The following is a 16788-nucleotide window of genomic DNA, read 5'->3' as shown; positions in this document are numbered from 1 at the left end:
CACACACCATAAAAAAAAAAAAAAAAATCATCATACACTGTTAAGTTAACTTAAAGTTCCCTTCAGGTATGATTGTCTATGAACAAACTGATATAGATGGGGAGAAATGCATTGCTCACTGTAAAATAGGGACAATAAACAACAGCTAAATTGCTACCCAAAAGGACAATTCTATTTCCATTTCCTCATCAGGAGCTCCAGGACAGCACTACTCTGTGGCTGTCAGCTGTTTGATTAGCTCATCTATCTCTAGTCCAGATTTGATGAGCTAATCTATCAGTGCACTGCTGCTGGGAAAGGGCTGCTCTTACCTCTTTGTGTCCTTCCTCCTTCTTTCCTTCAGCCACCTTTTGAACCATCCTTCTTGTAGCAGCCCTAGTGTGTGCTGGATCCTTCACTGGAATCACTTCATCTACCAACCCAACAGTAAAAGTACTGCATGACTGCACTTGATCTTGGATCCCCAGATCATTTATCACTGGAGTTTAATGGAAATGCGTGGTGAGGAATAAGGAAAATGGATGTTGCATGTTTAATAACAATGGTCTGTTTAACTTATTTTGGATATATTTCATGATGATTTTAACTGTACATTCGTTATTAGTGGAGGTGTTTTCTGAAACTCTGAGTTGTTGACCTTTGGGGGTTTTCTTTCTTCTTTATTGTTCGAATATTTTAGTTGAGTGTTTGAGTCTGAAATTTGATGCATGAATGATAATTTTGCCTCTTCTTTCTTGTTTTGGTATGTTGATATTTGTTTCATTTCTGACTAATTAAATTATAGAAGCACATGTAGCTTGATGTTTCAGGCATGGCTTTTACACAGTTATCTTCTGGCTGATCTTTTACCACCAATGACAAGTCATGTTCTGCTGTGAATGTTCATTTGCAGTATAGATTAGCTCAGCCTTCATTTTCATTAAACACAAACAACATCCAAATTTTTTAAACCTATTTGAGAGATAAAGCTTCATGGTTTTATCAGTTCACAAAGCTTGTTTTCCATCATAGATGTAGAACTACATCTTACTGATCACCAGCTTTCTCACTGTGTTGCACCACATGCTAAAGTAAATGCAACAATGACACATTGTCTTGAAGTCCTTGTTATTTTCAATAATATATGGCAGAAATCTCTCCAAAATGAAACCTTACATTATTCCACACTGCTGAATTTATCCCATTTTAGAGATCCTCTACTCACTCCTGCTAATTATTGCTTGTTATTCCTCTGCTTGCTGCTGCACTAGTGACTCTTCAATGGTGCGTTAAAAAAAAACATTCAGAAGCCTCATCCTCACAGGCAGCCAGCAGCAGACTGCCAGCCTGTTATATATTTGTATTCACATTACCACCTGTCCATAGAACTTTCATGTTCATTTACTTTCTTGGACGTTATCACTTCACCCATTCCTGTACCTTCTGTCCTTTGTGTAGTCTGGATATGAACCATGCACTTCATGCAATTACATTTTGCTGTACTGAACACTCCTTGAAAGGCAGAACAAGAGGTCACAGAAGAAAGAATTGCTCGGTCCTGTCTCCCTTACAGTCATTATCATTTTGAGATGTTTCTTCCTTAATGTTTTGGCACTAGAAAAGGCCAAATGCACATAGTTTCTGGAGATTATTTGGATTCAGAATATGAGAGTAAAGACACCTTTAGGGTATGCTATTGCTTCTAGGATGTTAAATGAAAATGTTTTAGATCTATGGAATTTGTATAAACTGAAATTCAGAAGCCCCAGAAATCAGTTTTCAAGTGAAAAAATACAATCACTCCACATTTTATTTCCTTGTCATTTTTACATCTTTCCCATATTGTAATGAGAGTTATACACTTTATTCAGCATAATCAATTTTAAAAAAATCTCATCTTAAATCCTTATAAAATGTTGCTGTTGTTGCAGTTACTGTACTATATAGAAAGTTAGTGGAAAAACTCTCTGGAAGACTGGAGGGAAAATAGTCTGTTTTCTCTTGATATTGGTTAAATATAATGATTAATGTTAGCAACTCTTATATGAGGCACATAGTTCAGATAAGAATAATCAATGCCTTCATAAAGAAAAGTATTTAAACGAGTGGTAGCAATGTGCCTTTAGCAGGTTTTGGGTGAAATTATATTTAAAGTTTTGTATCAGTCTCGCTTTATCTTCATTTTCATTTGTCCCACTTTAAAAGGTTTAATAACTCTAAAATACTTGTCTGAGAACAAAAGAAAAACAAAGAATGATATGGGGTTTATTTCTAGATCTAGAATTGAATAGTTCAGATTCAGTTCTGAGGTGTCCCAAATCTTGTGTGCTTTAAAGAAATCACTTGATCTGTGTATGCAGAGTTCCACTTTAGATTATGCAGATTTCAATCCACTAATATTGTGGGATGGTGAGCTTCATTGTCTGATCTAAATACAAAAAATAATAAACACACAAAATTAACAAAAATATTTCAGCTGTAAGAACCTCTACTGATCTGTAAGAAATGCCCAGCAAAAATTAGCCAGCAAAAATCCACAACACTGGTGGATTTAGAAGAATTTGTAATGTATAATATGCAAGTTATAAGACACTTTAGAGATGAAATAGTGTATTTTATATAAACCTAATTCCCTTTTAATAATGAGTACAAGACTCACTGCCTCAGAAGGGTGACAAGCAATTATGTCCCACATGCAAAACAATTTTGTCTCAATTCAAACAAGAAAACACCACATTATATATAGGGTTGTATCTCCAATTTATTTTAAATTCTCTCCTCATGCAGAAGTTACAGGCTCCTCTGACCTGTACATAACAGACAGAGATAATTTTACACAATAGTTTTTTGTGGTGCCACAGAGAGAAGTAAAGAAAACACAAAAATGAATAGTAACATTTTCTCCAAGACTGAAACTGGGAAGAAAAAAAAATTAGGATTATTTTCCTCACCTGGGAGGGGAAAAGAAGGATAGGACAGCTCAGTTAGCAAGTACACAGTATACTTAATTTGCTAATAAACTTCCTCTTTGGAAAGGAGATTTCACCTAACTATTGTGTAAATGGGATGGGGTAATGTAAATGGGGGTGGGTGTAAATGAATTTCTGTGAAATGTTCTTGAACATATGTACAGTTGCAGTTTTATCTACTATCACAGAGAGTTCTATTAACCAGCTTGATTTTTCCAGTTTAATTTCTCACACAAAAGAATGTTTTTAAAAGTACTTACCCATTTCTCTTTAAGCACAAACTCTTTGATTTAAATATTTAATTGTGTGTTATGGAACTCCAGAAGACTGTGGCTACCATGACGGTGAAGTGGTACACAAAAGCAGCATTAGCCTTCAGAGTAAGATCTTGTATATTTATATTCAATATGTGTTTTGGCTTATGACTAGGGATGACAGTGAACATCATCTCAGAAAAATCTATGGAATGACCCACAGAGAGATTTAATCTCCAGTTTTTGGAAAGATAAACCCCTAGCTACTACAAATAATTTCTGTCAATTCAGTTGGCAATTCACAAGTTCAGAAGTGTTTGTTTACTGCTAGCTGTTTATTTTATCCTTTATTTTTATCTACCTTGTGTTTTCTTTCAAAAACTTACAAGAAGGCTCTGCAGAGGGATTTGGACAGGCTGGATCAATGGGATGAGAACTGCTTGTGGTTCAAACAAGGAGAAGTGTTGGGTCCTGCACTTGGAATGCAACAACCCCAGCTGCAGGCTTGGGAAAGAGTGTCTGTTTCTGCTCAGCAGAAAGGGATTTGGAGTGCTAGTTCACAGATGACTGGATACAAGGCAGCAATGTGTCTGGGGGACCAAGAAGGCCAATGGCATTGTGGCCTGTATCAGCAATAGTATGTCCATCAGGACGAGGGCAGTAATTGGTGCTGCTTAGGCTGCACCTCAAATCCTGTTTGTAAACCCTCATTGCAAGTTAGTTTTGGACTCCTCATTGCTCTCTGCAGCTTCCTGAAAGGAGGTTGTAGGATGGTGGGGGTCAGTCTCTTCTGCCATGTCTCAAGTGAAAGGATAAAAAGAAATGGCTTTAAGTTGTGCCACAAGAGGTTTAGATTAGTTATTAGGAAAAAAAATATTCACTGAAAGACACTGGACTAAGTTGCCCAGGGAGAGGTGTAGGGTGTCTGGAATTTCTCAAGAGGGAATTGAGGGCTGTTGAGGAATACATCCAAAGCAGGTGGCTCGGTGAGCAGCTGCAGTGCCAGCTGCAGGTTGAGCCCTGGGTGGGAGCACCCCCAGCCAAGAGGCCATGAACTGGCACCAACCCTTTGCATAATACAGGACATGGGGACCTGTGGTGCTGTCTAGATGACAGAACACTCAGACACACAGCAGGAGCCAAGGGCTACAGACTTTTGTATGCCAAGACTGTGAGAGTATAAAAGATCGGATTTCCTTTGTTCTTTTTTTGTAGTAATGATTTCACAAAGCATGAAGAGAAATTCTAAAAGAGAAATTCTAGCTTATGCTTTAGATTTTTGAGTTTAAAAAGTTATGTATAGTTTGGGGTTTTTTTAATTATGAGTAAGTAGGAAAAAAGATATTAATTACAGGCTGAACATTCATGCAACCAAATAAAGATAGTATTTAGAATTTTTAGTTCAGAGTAAACCTAAGAAGAAAAATATGTTTCTGTAAAGTTAAGGAAGCTTTAAGCATAACAATAAATAAATAAATAAATAAATAAATAAATAAATATCGTAAAATCTTCACTGTCAAATTTCAAAGCATGAATTTCATATGAACAATTTACAGAACATCTTGAGATAAAGTGACAAAACAAGTAATCAGTATGATTCTTGGGGCTGTCCTGTGCCTGGCCAGGAGCTGTACTGTGATAATCCCTGATGGTGCCTTCCAGCTTGGGATAGTCAAACAAGTCTATGACCTGATCATTGCCAGCTAATAAATCTCTGCCTATGTAGTCCATTGCTTTATGCACATATCAACATAATTTTGTGGACAAAAAACAATGCTTTTTCTTTTTTCTTTTTTCTTTTTTTTTTTTTCAGAAATTTGCACTTTATAAAAATGGAGCCTAAGGAAAACATTCTTGTGGATTTTAAAGAACAATAGAAATTACTAATATTACTCATTTAAAAAAATTAAATGTCTGAAAATTGAGGAAAATATATCCATTCTCCTAATATTTTCTATTTCATTTTCAAAGTGGAGGACATTTTCTTTCACTAAATGTCAGTGCAAGTTTTGAGAAAATATTTCATGTAAATATTTGGACTTCTTAATTGAGTCTGATTTAGTTACAGACATTTTTCCACTCCAATGGACAAGCAAGATGTTGCTAGCTGAAATATATTTCAGACCAATGGATTTAAAGCAAATGCTGTATATTATTAATTTAGAACAATCCCAATCTCAAAGCAAAAACGTGTAATATTTCAAATCAAATAGGCCTAAATTTCATATGTCTAAGAAGTTTCAAAGGACAAGAATTGTTTACAAGAAAGAGTTATTTGCAGAAATTACATTGGAGAACAAAGCTGAATAACATCATTAGAACAATATCTTTGGAAATAAAATTTGCAAAGAAAATGAGGCAAGACATTCAGTATGAATATTTTATTACATTCAATTGAAAATTCAGTTTTAAAATAAATCAAGAATTTCTGTGTTTTTGAGAGACTGAGTGGAACATATCCTTTTTGTTTGTGAGCGTTTACAATCAAAGAACATCCATGTACACACAAAGATCCTACTAAAGCCCCAGCCTGGAAAGCTTAACATCAGCTTCAGCTACACTCTGTAAGAAGTCACATTTCACAGACATTTTCTTGCCTAAATGTCAGCGGTATGCACACTTATTAAACAAACTGTCAATAACTGAAAAGGGTTTGCTCTCGCTGAATGTCATCTGCAAGCTGTTAGGAGTCTAATCTCACCATCTGACAAATGCTAATGGTTTAGCAAGGCAGCAGATCCATTCAAAAAAGAAATGTTCCTCATGAACAGAGAAAGCACAAATGGCACCTTACAGTAATAACTGTTAATATGACTTGCTTATGCAACAGCAATTTCAATCAGTCTTTATAAATCCGTGTCTGATGCAGACATTTACATTTCCGTTATTTTGCATATCCACCTGTATGAAGATTCCTCAATCATTCATATTCATGTTCACTGAAGAAATAAAGTTTAAAAAAAAGAAAATTATAGTTCTTGAGCTGGAGAAATTAAATCAGTGGGTTTGCTTTTCAACTCTATTTCATATTTTCAGACAAACAGAAATAAATGATGATTGCTGTCCACTGAAGGGAGAAGAAGGCAAAAGCACAGCTTTTCACAGCTCCTATTAAATTCAGTGTAAATCCCTTGTTATTTTGCTGAAGAAGTCTCAGTAGCTCTCTAACACCCTGGTTCTTTACTTTCCTTCTTCACAGAACTTTTTTTAAATGAAAGGCTATTTCTTAAAAATCTTATGGATAAAATCGAACTTGACTGGATTATTATTATTGCAAGACAGACCCATTACCTGGGGAAGGTGTGATATGGAATAAAAGGGTATTAGAACCATAAAATAATAGGATGGTTTGTGTAGGAAGGAACCTTCAAAGATCACCTAGTTCTACGGCATCTGCCATGGGCAGGGATGCCTTTTACTAGATCATATTGCTCAAAGCCCCATCAAACCTCACCTGGAACATTTCCAGGAACTGGACATCAACAACTACAGGGACAACCTGTTCCAGTATCTTACAACCTTACCAGTAAAGAATTTCTTCCTTCCAGTTCAAAATTGTTACCCCTTTTCCTATCATTATTGTTCCTGATAAAAATTTTTTCCCATCTTTCCAGTATGTCCCTTTTGAGATTGATGTGTAAGGAGTAAATGTTGAGATATGTCTGTAGAGCAGTTACAGAAAACTCTGATTAATTGGTATGCATTCTTAATAATACAGCTGTGATGGTCAAAAAACACTAAGATCATAAAATTATCTTTAATATGGCAAAAATGTATTTTTATGAGGAAGGGGAAGTCAGGATAAACTTAGTCACACACAATTTTATCCTTGAACTCTTTGTGATTATTCTATAAGGGCATAGGTCACATTCTCGGTTAGTTTAATTAGGACAGGGGTAAAAAATGCTTTTCATTTTCTGTGGATTACCAAGTACAGAAATAATTCTTTTAAACAAGACTTTGCTATAAATTGAATTACTTTAACAGATCTTATCTGCATGGAAGTTAGCATTTTTAGTTAAACTTTAGAGAGAAGTTTATATACTTAAAATATCATAAGCTTTGCTAATAAAATTCTTCCTGTAACTTTTCCCATTTTCCTACATCTACAACTGATCCTACTTCTTTCTTTGCTTTATTGAATTTTTATAGTTTAATTCAACCTGTTTTTGGTTTTTTGTTTTTTGTTTTTTTTGCTATTGGCCATTAACTCCTATATTTTCTATTTTCACTTCTTTGGTTGGTGGAGATTTTTTCCTTTTTTTTTATTTAAATATCACTGGAGAGACACAGAAGAGTGTTTTATTACTCTCTGTGGAGTTAAGAAGACATTTCACTTGAACAATCAGTAGCCTTTGGCCTAGAATCCCTTCTGGCAATTTTCATTTTTTCTTTCTATAGTATTAGTCATTTTATAGGCTCAGACTGATCCAAATCAAAACTAAACTGTTTATATTCGCTGAGCAGAGAACACTATAAGCTTCCCATAGGAATTTTTCACTGTGTGCTGTCATCACTGTACCTGTGGACAAGGTTACTAAAGTGCTGCAGAGATGTTCTCTCAGACACAGGGGATTTTTTTTCCTATGTTAAAATTTAGTAGCTCCTTGCATTATTTTAGCAAATGGTCAAATTAGGAAGATAAGGAATAGATTTATTTAACCAAGCACATGCTAGTATTATCTTAGAAAAAATAATCGTTACAATAAATGAAAGTCTAAGAATAAAATAAAAAAAGGTTTTCATAATTAAACTAAAAGGATTTATTCATTAAAGAATTAGTGCCTACAGAAGGAGAGAGAATACTAAAATGCAAGTTTCATTTCATGCAAGTAACCACAGGCTGTGATCAGGGTTACTTTCAGATGTTTTAAGTATTTCAAGGTAGCTTTCAGTGTAACAAAATGTAATGATTTTGGCAAAAATAACTTCCCAAATTTTGTTATTGGTCACAGTATCTTACTTATTTGTTTCTACAGTTTTTCTGTGAATTTATTGTCTTTATCTTAAAACAGATTAGGATCTGTATTATTTTACTTTAAAAGCTATTTTAGAATTTCACTTCTCTGAGAGTCAGAAAACTTCTGATCTATATCACCATGCCACAGTACTTCAATGCATTCATAAAAGTAGTCATATCCTTCATAACATTCAGGTTAGAACAGGGATTCAGAATTCTCTTAAGTAATGATAGAAAATTGTAATGCTGTAACTGATAATGTAATGCAAACACTCTCCATTGCAGAAGTGTCTCAGGAGTGACATCTGTTAGATTTCTCCACCAAATACTCACCTAGATGATATTTTGGATACATTACAGTAACTAGCAAAAAACCTCACAAAAGTTCAGCTTGAGAAGGCCTCTCAGATCAAGATACCTTGAACTGATTGAATTAATTTTAGGTAACATGATTAACAAAATTGAACCTAAACATATGGTTTCATTATTCTTATTCCCATAAAAATATATTAAAATATATATTTTATTAAAATAAGTAAATCATATTTTCAGAATGACTATACTGAAAAGTTTAATTTGAACTGGAGAGTTCTAGAGATTTAAAGGTAAAGAAGAACAAAATTATACACAGTATAGAAGCTTGTGTCCTAAGGAAAGAAGGGGAGCATTAAGCAAGGAGGGGCTGCCTAGATGAATCATCCCTTTGTAAACAATAGAAAGAGGTAGATGCTTTAAGAGACAGTGTCTGAAAGCAATGAAAGTATACATTAAAAAAGGCCTTTCCAACTATGTCTGTCCAATAACAATTTTTAATGTAAGCAATGGTTAAATTAAAAAAAAAAACACAGAAGAGAAAAAATGAAACTGGTCCATACCGACATACAAACTAAAACAAGCTCAAAAATTAATGTAAATTTTCATTAAGTAGGTAAGATATGACAGTAATTATTACCCTAGTAGGAACTATGAAAACAAGTCCACAGCTGAGTTGAAAGTAATTTATAACTTGCTCTTGAGGGAATGAGGCAGGGGAGAGGGAAAGAGGATCAGATTATCACTATTCCAAAATTAGTGGTGGCTAAAAAATCCCGGTCTCTGTTATGAAATTAAAAAAAGCTATGGAACAGTCTCTTCTGGAGCATCTAAGAATAGTGAAACAGCAAACATGGTATTTATTCACACAACCAGAAAAAGGAGTAGATCTCTGATTGAATGCAAATCCATGTAGTTTTGCAAGAGTTTGTGAAGAAGATAGTAATCAAGGGCATGGAGAAAGAAAATGTTATAAAATAAAACACCATTTTTATCAGAGGTTAGAGTTTATGATATCAGACTAACCTAACATCTCTTTTCCATAAGATAATTCACCTCTTAATCAATAAGAATGCAGTAAACATCTAGCTAGATACAAATCAATCTTTTCATTCAGCACCTCAGGAGAATTTACCCTGTAAAGTGACAAAATGCGCTTATTAATTCAGAACCAGTAATATGGTGCATTGTGTGTCCTTGGACATGTGCTGGAAGCTGGGGGCTGCAGGGCCAGCCTCAGTGAGGAGAGACTGGAGCCACAACCTGCCAGCCAGTGCAGACAGCTCTGTCAGACCCACTGCAGCACACAGCTGAGCCCTCAGACAAGCTGATGGCACCTGTGGGAAAGTATATTTAAGAAGGGATAAAAGCATTTAAATTAAGCTGTGAAGGGGGGGGGGAAAAAAAAAAAACAAAAAAAAAACAAAAAAAAAAAAAACAAAGGGGAGAAAAAAAGTGAGAGACTACCCTGCAGACACCAAGGTCATTGAAGGAAGGATGCTCTAGGCATTGCAGCAGAGATTCCCCTGCAGACCGTGGTGAAGACAACGGTGAGGCAGACCAGGGAGTTCTGCAAGGTGGCAGGTATCTGTCTCCAGATACCAATGGAGAGCCTGATGCCAAAGATGGTGGGCACGCCCTGGGGGAAGAAGGTACCTGTGGAAAACTCTCACCAGCACAGTTTCTGATAGAAACTGTGGCCCTTGGAAGACCCATGCTGGAGCAGGTGAAAAGGAAGAAAGTGCAGCAGAGAGGAGCTGTTAAGATTCCATTACCATTTCCCTGAGCCAGGGAAATAGAGGATGGAAGAATATAGAAATGAAACAGAGCCTGAGAGGAATGGGATGTGGCAAGGACATTTTAGTTTTTTTCTTTTTTTCTCGGCATTCCTCTCAATGTTTCATTGGCAATATATTAAATTAATTGCTTCAAACTGATTATTTTGCCTGTGATGGTAATTGATGAAAGAACTCTATTTATACCTCAACCAACAATCTGCTCCATCTAAACTGACAAAGCGTAATGGTTAATATCAAAAGGCCAGTTGTTACAGTAATGGAGCTGGGAGGGCCAACCTGACACACACACCCCCCTCACCCACCACCCCCACTTTCACTAGTTACATCCTTGTGATATGCACCTATGACATTGAAGATGAAAATGTGCAGCCTCTGTTGAAGGGATGACTCAAATGATATTGTCCTGCACCCTAGTATAACAGAGTGGGAATGAGAGGTAGACACACAGTTTTACAGTTGGGTCATTGGGGACCAGTGACAAGACAGACGTTTTGGTCCTGTTACTTTATTTTCTGCTTTTACTTTCTCCTCTCTGTGAGGAGAAAGTACCTCTTTCCTTCTCTGTGATTTTCATCCTCTTTATCCTATTGAGCAGAAAGATTCATGCTAGGGGACAGCACCTTGTGGGAAGACCAAGTTTTCATCATTGAACAGAAAATCTGGCCTTCTATCCAAGTTGTTGTAGTAGCAGTTGCTATGGTGACACACAGGTTGCAACAGTGGCTCTGATTCTCCCTCACATTTCTGGCTCTATGATAAAGCAGTTGTTGGATCTGTGAATGTTTTTTGATTAGTTTTCTTTAGGGAATCTCTGTGAGGCCTTAAGCTTTTCATTTTCTCTTACCCATTTGTATGGATAGATTATGTCAGTCCTGACAGAAGCTAAAAATCAAGGCATGAAGCAGAGGCACTTACTAATTCCTCTTAGATGATTTCTATTAGTATATTTGGCTGCCATATAATCAAGGAAAAGGGGAAGCTGAAGAAGCTCAAGCTTCATTTTAATTCCCAGCTAACCTTGTTCTATTTGCTTTACACTGAAGGCAGGTAACGGTGACTTCTAAACTTCCCAGTTTGGCACTGCATACTTGAAAAGGAATCTCAATCTGTTAGTATTTAGAATAACACAAGAAAAGACCAGATTATTATAAAAATGGTTACCGTATAACCCCATACTAGGTCCCTTGAAAAGCAAGGGAAAATAGCTATTTCTATCCTTTGCTATTAATACCCATTATGTTCACACCCATTTATAGGTTATGCAGCAGACAAGAGAATTTGATCACCAGTTTGCAACAACTTCATTGTTCAGACATGACAGCTTCACATACTAGAGTGCAGAAAAGAGGTTAATGTACAAACAGGGTACATGCTCATGGGTGCAGCCCTGAGTTATTATTGAACTAAAAAGAGGAGATAACAGATTTGGTTTTTAATATATGTTTATCCTGCTTAGGAATCACATAAGTTGTTACAAGTTGTTACATTGCTGCAATGTTTCCAGCCTCATCTAGAACATTTTAAATGCCAGTTTATTATTTCCAGCAACTATTTTTTCCCTGTAACAGCCAATAAATAGAGCAACATATTTCATCAAATATCTTCTCTAAATAACCTTTACTTAAATACATAAGGAGACACTTTCTCTCTCTGATTTCTCCACAATCAGACAACTTGATTTACCCTTTGTGTGCTCCTTTTTATCAGCTTTCAAGCTGTCCTCAACAGGTTATGCAGTCAGTGTCCAAAAGCACTTCCATTTTATGATGCACCAGCTACTCTAAGATCTACTGTACAGTTGAAGAGGTCCATTCTTCTTCCCAAGCCATTTGGGTTTTTGTCCCAGGGTGCATCAAGCAGTGCCATCAATCTTGACTGTGAACTGGAAAAACTGGTGAGAGCTTTATTCAAATTCCTGATGATTTCTTTGAGTAGTTAATTTATTTTTATGCGTGTCTCAGAGTGATCCAGATTGTTCTTTACTTACCTACTTCTTGCTAGAGCTCTCCCAACTGCTTATTGAACAATTTTACTGAGAAGACTTATAAAATCCAACTTAATTTCAAATAAGAATCAAACAATTCAGAGTGAAAGAAGAAGGGGAAGTAAGATTTTTGTTAAAGCTTTTTTTTAAGTGATTTATCTGCTGTTACCCTTTATTTTTGTACTTGTTAAATTACAAAAATAAAAAAAAAAAAACCATCAAGTTAGAAATGCCATATTTGGATTTGAAAATTAGTTTCAGTTTTTCAAATACTGTTAGCTTTTGTTTTCCTCTGTAAGTAGATGTCTCCTGCAAAGTGCTACGGTTTCAATAGAAGAGTTTTTCAGTGGCTAACTTTCTAACAAAGTTTTTCTGACTATATCTTTATATTACACATATTCTTCCTATACCTGTGACTGAAATAACATAGCAGTTCTAGGTAGAATTGCTTAATTGAATCTCTATTATTTTCTTGTTCTTACTTCTTTTTATAATTCTAAATCATAGTCTTGTGTTAATCTGAATGCTCTTGAAAGCGAAAAATACATAATTGTTTTATAAACCTATTTTCTTTTCACTACTTAGGTAATTGTATAACCTCTAGATTGATGATATGACAGCATCTTTCTAGCTCTACACAGTCATTAGAAAGGAAATTTGACTATAATCTCAGTCAACTTCAGGCTACCACTGAATAGAAATGTGGTCTTGTATAAAACATGCCTTGCAACAAATTGGATGTGACAAGCAGAGCAGATCAGTAGATTACAATTCTGAAATTGTAAGAAGAATGGTTATACTCTAACCTATGTTTGTTACAGACTTTGCAGGACAATAGAGGAGTCAAGTGTAATTTTCTATTCTCTTCACTGTCTTTGTCCAGTAGAGGCATCATTAAAAATATAATTTCTAGCAGTATCATGTCAAGTAAATCAGAATATTGTAATAGGAAAGTACCTTGGCCTTTTCACTTCTTTGCAATTTGATTGGCTTGTCATTATACTCCTTCCTAATATTTGAGTGAAGCTGTAAACAGGTAAAGAGCTGAAGTGCCAGCTAACCATGAAATTGAACAGGTCAATGCATCATGACATTTAACATCCTATTCATTTGTTTTTCTCTTGCAGTACAAGTGCTGAAACAGAAACTGTGAGAGACATATTTTTCCCTTTTGTCATTAATTGAACCATAGATAAAATTGTGGTTTAGCTTTCCTTCAGATTCAGAAGAGCTGATCCTTGATTTCTTTTCACCAAGGAAACTAAATGAATGCAGTTAAACTAAGTATTACTTTTGTGCCTTCTGTGATTAAAAAATGGATATGCTAAGTTTAATATTTCTGTCTTCATATAGCACACACAAATTTTATTTATAAAGAAAATAGTATTCTATATAGCACAATCTACCCTGTGCTCTTCAAAACTAGAGGATTCTTCTTTAATCCATGCTACCTCACAGAGTGATTTAAGATACTTCTGTCATCTAATCTAATTTTTCATTACTTTATCACTTCCAAAGGTGTGATAGGGATGCTCCAAAAGATGGAGAAAGCTAATAGACTCTTAACCTCTGAATTTTCACTGCTCTAAACATGCATGCCGCTTCAATCACAAAGCTGATGACTATTGTTGCCAAAGAATATTGAAAGCTTAATCATGGAATATATTTCATATGTAACAGAAAGCAAGGAATAATGAAAGCTACAAAATGCCTTATCCAGAGATATAACTGTGATTCTCTATTGATAAATTTAGATTTGTATATACCTCTGATTTGAAGTATAACTTTTATCTTCTCAAATTAGCCAAGGCACAAAACTTTATATTTGTGTTTCCTTTATGTTAGAGAAGAATAAACAATATGGGATCCCATATAAAGTGTTCTGGGACAAAGTTAATACTTGAAAAATTTTTAATAAATTTCAGTCAGGAGAGTGAATTTTTGGTGTTTCAATACTCTGCATCATGTGAAAACACTGGGCTTTTACCTTTACTAAGTACAGATTTCAAAATGCATGAGAAATGAACAAAAATCTGTTCCATATGTTGAACTATTAATACTTCCCAAATATAATAAAATATTTTCAAATATATCTTTTCAAGGTTAAGAGAACTGCAATGAACATTTATTTTTCTTATTCCCAGTACTTAAGATAATAAGAATGGCTAAGAATGCCTAAATAATCACACATTTCATAAAATACAGGGTTCTGCTCCTTCTCTTTCAAAATAATTGCAAAATGATTTTTGACTGAAACAAACACAGGAACAAGTAGCACTATAGCTGGCTGGAAAGTAGAAGTCAATTTGCATTGAGAATTTAGTGAACTACTGTCTTATGATATTCTAGGTCTACTGGCTTAGTTAGCTTAGCTTCCTGCATGAATTGATGCAGATTAATATAGTTCCACAAAAAAAAAAAAAAAAAAAGAAAAAAAAAAGCATTGAAGTAGCCAATGACATTGCTATGAATTTGGCTTAAAATATTGCTCCCAGGCATGGAGCCAGACTTGAAGCTAGAGCAGACTTTTACCTTCTGCTAAATTAGAATATCTTATGTGTGTTCTAAGCAGAATTGCTGACACAACCTAGACCAAAACGGGCTGAAATGCATGGCTTTAATAGAGTTGTGCAATCGTTTCCATTAGCATAAATGCCTTCTGCAACACAAGCAAAACAAAGCTCTCCATTTACTGAACACACCACAGTTTTGTGTGTTTTTATCATCTGTGATTTATGAAAGAATGGATCACATTAAAACCAGCAGGCTTTCCAAAAGAAATAAGTGTTTCAGCAAATGACTTCTAAAAATTAAAACCTCTGCTCAAACTCAGATTACCAACTCATAATCATGATTTAATCAAGAACTTAAAAATGCATCTAACAACTTTCACATGATTGGCTATAAAACATCAGCTTTCTTCTCTTCTATGGATCTTATTTCTTGTGAAGGATTGAAAATACTTGGCTCGTTAAAGCCTACTTAGCAGAGATACAGATGTAGACACAGAGCAGTGCAAACCTAACCTAACTAACTGGGACTTCAGGTATCATTACTGTAGCCTGAGGGAAGAAAAATTAATGCCAACCAGTGGAGGTACAAAGGCATATCACTAGGTTGCCACTGCAACCTAAACTAAAGCCCCTTTCCAAAAGCCCAATTTTGAGAGATGGCAACGAATCTAAAACCATTGCCATTATCCTGGACTCATGGATTGTTATTTATTCCAGGTAGATTAATTTATTCCTTTTATAATTCTCCCAGCTTTTCCTTCATCTGGGAACAGACAGGCTGTGAACCTGTTGATGCTCTCACAGTTCCCTGAAAGCTGCTTTTGTGCTTTGGAGGTTTCATTCTAGCCCCATGTTTCTTTTCTGCAAAGCAAATGCTTTTTCTTGCCTCCAACCCTAGCTGCATGCAGGATGGCTGCAATCTTTTGGACAAAAATACAACTTTAGTAATATTTATAGACTGCTTTCACTCTTCAAGGCATTTCTGCTCATATTTCTGACCTTCCAAGACAAGTAACAAACTTAAATCCTCCATATGTGTCATAAGAGATACTGTGTTAGATAGGATTAGACAGATAATCAGGGTTTCAGAAGGAGGACTTTGTTTTCTGATGGGATATTTAAATATCTAAATCTTTTTTCCAGACCTGTGTCTTAGTTTAGGTCTTACTTCTCCTCTCTCCCCTTCTGCCCCACTCTTTCCCCTTCTTCTTTCTTTCTTTCAGAGAGTAGAAAAATTAACTCTACTTGTGCTGTGCCTTGAACCCAGGTATGTCACTGAGTAAACAGCATCTATTATGTTGTTTACGATAGCATAGTTGTTGTAAAATAGCTGCTGTTTCTACTACCACTACTGATACAAGACAAGAAAACAAATGGATAAAAAAGTATAAGGTAGAAAGAGAAAATTGGGTCATTTGTGCTTTTTCTGTTCCACTGTAGAATAGTTATCTACTAAAGAGATTTTACTGATTCTCTTAAAATAATATTTCATAGCTCCTTATCTGTTTTTTTGCTGTGACATGAAAATTCCAGTGGCACTCCCAGTGTTTTAAGGAGAAGCTGTTTACTCCAAACAGAATTTAAAAATATTTGTCTTAGAATGCTAGGAAAAAAAATTATAATCTATTTTATGTGATACACTGTTGGCTGCTGTTATGTAAAACAGTTGGCTGTTTCTTTAAAAGAAGGCACCTGCAATTTCTGCATGTGTTTCAATTCAACTTAATATACAGCAAAACTATAGCCTTTCTATATTAAAATAAGCTTTGTGATATAGCCAGCCTCTTAGGTAACACAAAAGACAAAATTAGCCAATGTCAAACATTTTACACGGTACAGTTTGTGGCATTGATTGCAGAAAAAACTACCTCAAGACAGGAACTGATTACCAGGTTAGAAAGGGAGGACAGTTGTTTTGAGCCTTGACCTTCAGGAAGGTGCAGTGGTGAAAACTGGCGTGGTTCTCAGATATGATAACAAAGACTTTTAACAATGACTACAAGATTAGAGTTGAAAGT

This window comes from Onychostruthus taczanowskii, unplaced genomic scaffold, assembly GCF_017590055.1.
Source record: "Onychostruthus taczanowskii isolate IOZ18803 unplaced genomic scaffold, ASM1759005v1 scaffold219, whole genome shotgun sequence".
Lineage (NCBI taxonomy): Eukaryota > Metazoa > Chordata > Aves > Passeriformes > Passeridae > Onychostruthus > Onychostruthus taczanowskii.
Note: the sequence above shows the minus strand (reverse complement) of the source record.